The sequence below is a fragment of the Gossypium hirsutum genome, chromosome D05, assembly GCF_007990345.1.
Source record: "Gossypium hirsutum isolate 1008001.06 chromosome D05, Gossypium_hirsutum_v2.1, whole genome shotgun sequence".
Taxonomy (NCBI): domain Eukaryota; kingdom Viridiplantae; phylum Streptophyta; class Magnoliopsida; order Malvales; family Malvaceae; genus Gossypium; species Gossypium hirsutum.
The window spans coordinates 11497111-11503533 of NC_053441.1; the positions used below are offsets into that span (position 1 = coordinate 11497111).

Below are 6423 nucleotides of genomic sequence, written 5' to 3' on the forward strand. Positions count from 1 at the left end.
TGTTAATTTATATGTGTGAAAATTTCGTGTGAAAATTTTATCGTTGGTGTGCTCGATTTAATTAAAAGGATTTAATCGTGTAAAATGCAAAATTAGCATGCTATATGCAGAGGTACCTATTTGCTATGATTTTTATTATGGAGTCCTTATGTTGTAATTTAATCATTAGAATTATGCATGGACAAAAATAGACAACCATTAAATAGTTTTCTAATTAAATCATTAAGGATAAAATTGTAAAATGTATATTAATTTGTATTAAATAAATAAATAATGGCCATGCATGTGTTCATCTTTCTTGGCCGATTCTAAGAAGAAAAAAATAAAGCTTTGGAAGCTTTAAACATTCGGCACCTTTGGGAGCTTAATTCGGGTATGTGTTTTGTTCGGTTTTCGATAATTTTTACGTTTTTGATATCGTTGCTTTGTGTTCTTCAAAACCCATGTTTTAATTTTGTGAATTGTTGATGATTTTGAAATGTGCCATTGATGAATGCTTGGACTTTGTGATAGTTGATGATGAAAAATGAAATATATGTGATAGATTAATGTGTTTTGTATTGGAATTTTTAGTGAAATTGAGTAAATAGGGCTAAATTGTGAAATTAAATTTTTGGGGGACTAAAATGTGAAATAAATGCAATGTGTGGACTTGTATGAGAACCATGAATACTCTGCCCTTGTGTGGTATGGGCAAATTTTGTATAAATTGTGTTTTATGCAATATGGAGTAAATTGCAAAAAGGTGTAAATATTAGGGGCAAAATAGTAATTTTCCAAATTATGTGTTTTTGGATTAAATTGAATGTGTTAATAAATAAATTATCTTATTTTGAATATATTTAGATCGAGAACCAAAGAAATCAGAGTTAGATCGGGGAAAAGCCAAATTAGTCGAATAATCATCTGATTTCGATTTTCCATCGTCCGAGGTAAGTCTATTAGCTATTTAATTTTATTAAATCAGCATATGAGTATGTATATCAATGGTCTGTGTGTTGAGTTGAATTTAAAAGTATAAAAATTGGAATTGAAAGTATGAAATTATGTATATATATGTTAGATTTGAATGACTATGAATATGCAAATATGCATATGAATGTCCTTGAAATAAATTTAGGTATGAACATATATGTACAAATTATATTCGAATATACATGTATATACATGTAAAATTTGTTGTATTGAAATTAGGTATGAAATTACAAAGGTATGAGATATATTCGAACATATGTATGTGTGTGCGAATAATGTGTGAATTTAGTATAAAATAGTTGTATAAGTTGGAGTGAATAAGTATATGTACTTATGAATAAATATTTATATTGAGTATAAGTATGAAATTATATTTATATATATATGTTAAATTCGAATATGTATGAGTATATAGGTATATGTTCTTGTTTCGAATATAAGTATAGAGTAATATATGTTTGTTAGATTCGAATATGCATATATGTACATGTATAAGGTCCTGTATTGAGATGGTATATGAAATTGTATGGGTATATATGGAATTCAAATGTTAAAGGTACCTAGTATATTATAAGTTAAATTTTATGATATTAGAAGTGGAATCTAAAGTATGAGGTTATATATACATAAATGTGTTTCGGTTGAATTATTGAGTTATTTAAGTTAGATTTGATGATTGGGGTTTATATTTATCCATGTGTTTTTTTTAAGATATAAGTTATGAATATTGAGCTGAATTTTGTGTGGATTTTATATACAAATAAGAGATACAACTTCTGTGAATTGAGATTCTTTTGTTAAAGCTCAGTATCAATCGGACTTATTGCCAGTGAAATTATTCAGACTATATGTCTAGCAGACTAAGTGCCGGTGAACCGAATCAGGCTATAAGCCTAGCAGGCTAAGTGCCGGTGAACTGAATCAGGCTATAAGCCTAGCAGGCTAAGTGCCAGTGAACTGAATTAGATTTTAAACCTAGCAGATGAAGTGCTAGTGAATCTGTTTAAATTAAGTGATTATATGCATTGGGTATAAAAATATATATATGCTTTTGATTATATATAATGGACAAATATATGAACATTTGTTTCAATGTGTTTGATGAGTGTATAAACGTTTGAATCTTTGTGATTATTGAGTATGTACATATATTGGTTGTCATGAAATTGTTGGATATATATATGAACGCATTCGGTATATGTGGATTATAAGTGTATATGTGTATTCGGCACTTGTAATTGATAAGTATAAAAATATGCTATTGGTATATGTATTTGGAAAATTATATATAAATGGATCCGATGAAGTGCGAGCGAAAAATACACTAGAAATCAATATATGCAGTTAATGATTATGTTGGTAACTTGATTATATGCATATAATGTCTATACATATGTCTGTTTATGTGTATTAGTTAAATATACATTCTTTTATATGTATTTTAGATATGCTATAGACTTACTAAGCTATGAAAGCTTACTTTGATTGTTTTTGTCCATTTGTTTTATAGCTCGGGGATCATCAGCATAGTCTATCACACTATCGACTTCTTTTGGTATTTTGTTAAAATTTTGAACTCGACCTTATGGCATGTATAGGTTTGAATATGATTTTTGTTAGATTTGGATTGTAAAATATAAATAGCCATGAGAAAATGGTTTAATTTCCATGTTTGTGATCAATTTGGTTAAAAAAAATGGTTGTGTTTGTTTAGTTATGCCTCGTAACCCTAATTCGGCGACGGATACGGGTTAAGGGTGTTACACCCAATCTTGATCTAAATTAATATTTCATTCAATTTATTAATTTAAATAATAAAAAAATTCATTTAATGCAATTCGGTCACTTTTTGACATTTTTACAAATTTACACTTAAAATTTTACTTTTATTCAATTTAGTCTCTGAACCTAAAACATGCAAATTAGCCAGTTTTAATGAAAACTCATGCTAGTTTAATAATTATATATTTTCCTCCTCCTCTCCATTCCACATCTTTAATGTATATAACATACTTATATATAACATTATCTATAATTTCACTATTTATTTATATGTTCATTCAAAGCTGTCCACTTGAGTGATAGTCACTAAATTATTTATATCTTGAGATACGGAACCTCGAATTAAGATCCGATAAATTTATATGAAACTAGACTCACAAATCTTCTTACCATAAAATTTTCAGAATTTATGGTTTAGCCAATAAGTGCAGTTTATTCTTTAAATTCATCCATGTTCTGCTATCTGACAGTTTCGACCCTTCTTCACTAAAAATTAACTATCTCCTCGTACGAGATTCGGATGATGTTACCGTTTGTTTCTATTGAAAATAGACTCATTAATAATTTAAAAATATAAATTTAAGCACATAATTATTTTTCTAAAATTTTTAATGATTTTTCAAAGTCAAAACAGGGGAACCCGAATTCATTCTGACATTGCCTCACAAAATTTATTATATCTCATGATTTACAATTCCATTACTTACACCGTTTCTTCTATGAGAAACTAGACTCAATAAGATTTAATTTCATATTTTTTTCATCTTCTAATTCGATCTACACAATTTATGGTGATTTTTCAAAGTTAACCTACTGCTGCTGTTCAAAACTGTTTTAGTGCAAGATGATGATTACTAAGTTTATAACTCCCTTTCTCTATAATATTTCTCATCACTTTCACTTATTTCCCTTCACTAATATATCGAGAACATAAAATATTATATAAGAAAACTCTACTATAACATCATTTCTATGCTTTTTCAATCATATCAAACTTAAAAATATATTGAAATATTGATGTTCTTACATTGTCCTATTAGACCTTTAACTTGATTTTCTCTCTCCTCCAGCTTCTCTTTCTTGAATCTAACTTGATATTCTAGCTCCCCATAGTCTCCTTGTTATCTTTCTCTCTTGATGGATATGGAAATTCTTTTGATTTCTAGGTGAAAATAGTAAATTTTTTGTGGAAGGACCAAATTGTAAAGAAAGTAAAACTTTCTTTCTTTCTCTCTTCTTCCCACCTTGGATGCATGGGAAGATGATGATTTCTTTTCATCTTTCCTCCCTTTTATATTAATCATTTAATAATAAAATAATACTAAAAATCTTAATAAAATCTTAATTAAATAAAATTTATCTAATTAATTAATTAAAAATATCACCAACATCATCATTACCTTCTAGAGTTCTCTCTCTCTCTAATTGACCATTTTGCCCTTCATAATCTTTTAAAATTTCATCCTTGAGTCATCACTTAATTTGGCAAAATTACGATTTAGTCCCTTAAAATTCTTCACATTTTCAAATTGGTCTGAATTCATCCATTTTCCTTAGTTTTTATATATTATTCCACCCTTAAGATATTTGCACTATTGGTCCTTCAAATTTTTCATATTTACACTTTGCCCCATAAAATTTTGAGTATTTACTCTTGGTCAACAAAACTTTTCTCACTTTTGCGATTTAATCCTTTCTTGAATTAATATATCATAATATACTTCCCAATGTTGCCATAACTCAAAATTTCCCTTTTTGTCACTTTATTTCCTTATTTTACTATATCAAGGATACCTAATTTCTTACTGTAGTAGTTTTCGGAGTATTTCAATAGTAATTTTCGGGATATTACAAAAATTATATTTTAAAAGTGTTTGATGATTGTTTAACTTAAATTTCGATTATCTTAAAAGTTATTTTTTAGACACCCAAGAATAACTTGTCATCTTTTTTTTTTTAGAGTGCATAAATAATATAATAAATCAATAAACATCAAATTAACTCTTATTACTATGTTTAACTCTAAATTTATTTTATTTTTAAGATTTTAAATCCTAAACCTTTTTAAACCATAAAATTTAATCTAACTGTTTCCCTAAAAACATAAATTTTAAAATTTTAAATTCGAACTCACCCTACCGTAAACCATAAATTTAGTTGGACAAAAAAAACTATTATTATTTGTTAATTTTATTGAAGTGATCAATACTAATTAAGGTTAAAACATTATTAAGGAGAATTAGAGATTCCTTAAAAAAATATGAAGTGGCACATTTTGATTAGATGCCTAAAAAAGTGATTTTTAAATTTATTTAAATATAATTTAATATTTTTATGATTTTTGTAAATGAAATATATGGTTTAAATTGATTCAAGTGGGATGAATTTGAGCAATTTTGTCAGTCGTTTTTCTTTCATTTTTAACGCTGTATTTGACGATTTTTGTCTCAAATTGTTGCTTGGATGGTTGGTACTTGGTACTCTATTTTCAGGGAAATCCGTCATGGTGGAATAGTGGTTTAATAATAAAGTGAATTGAGTTTTTTTCAAAATTTCTTGAAACCAACGAGGTAGTTGAATTTTAAATTAAACAACCAATTTTATTAATTAATATTCATTTAAAATTATTTTTTAAAATTAAAGGACAACCAAATCTACATCCTTGTAATTTTTATTTGAATAAATCAATATTTTGTAAAACGAAAATCAAATGCCTAACTAATTGACTTTCCACCCAATTTTCTATCTAACCTCAAACTTTAATTTAATGGGGGAAATTGTATCATTAGTTTCCTAAAATAATATGAAAACAAGCTATATTTAGAAATTCTTATAATTAAATATAATTTTCTTGTTTGCTTACCGTAGACATCAATAATTGTGTTTTGTCAAAAATGTCAATCTAAATGTTGTAACTTACAAACATACTTGTTTCCTTTTTGTTGAAATATAAAATATGCTTGTTTCACCAAACGTTCTTGACGCCAACACCCAAAGAGTAATTATATTTTCTTGACTAAATTCCCAAAACTAATTACTTATAAACAAGTAATTGAATGGATATTTAAAAAATCTCAATAAAAACCTTAAATTTTGTAAACAAATAATGCAACAATTACAAAATTAAAATCACTTCATGCTTCACTTTTGCATTTGCACTCTTAAAAAACAAGGCAGTAAAATGTTGTGAGGAGGGTTTTTTACTTATATAATATAATATAATATAAAATAAAATAAAAATACTGAAATGGCATGTTCTAAAAATTATGCATCAAAATGATACATTCAAAGGAGTGGAGAGTGCCGCACCACTTAAATATTTTAACAGCATTTTGTTAAAAAATAATAATATTTTAATAGTGGTGCCAAAGTGATAGGCGGCACCACTTTTTCTTTTTTAGTTTATAAGCAGAGAATTATGTATCCAAATGAGTAATTATGTGAAAATTTTTAATGATATTTTTTCACATGTTCTATTATTTTTAAATTTTTAAATATAATTTAAAAATAAATGGTAGAATTAAAAAAATTCACTATTAATGTATTAAATAAATATCATATTTAAATTGTTTATTTTTATTAATTGAGCCGGATGGGGGAAGGAGGGAAAATACCACTGGTGCCACCTATCATATAGGTACTACTAGTGTCGCCTATCAAATAAAC

At 26.7% G+C, this 6423-nt stretch overlaps 1 long non-coding RNA gene across 1 annotated transcript; it reads left to right on the forward strand.

The window, feature by feature from the left end:
• The first annotated feature begins 280 nt into the window (after positions 1-280).
• On the forward strand, positions 281-2528 carry LOC107944211 (uncharacterized). The gene is made up of 3 exons (XR_001696173.2): positions 281-373; positions 847-932; positions 2486-2528. It is a non-coding gene; the product is annotated as an uncharacterized lncRNA (long non-coding RNA).
• Positions 2529-6423: the final 3895 nt, after the last annotated feature.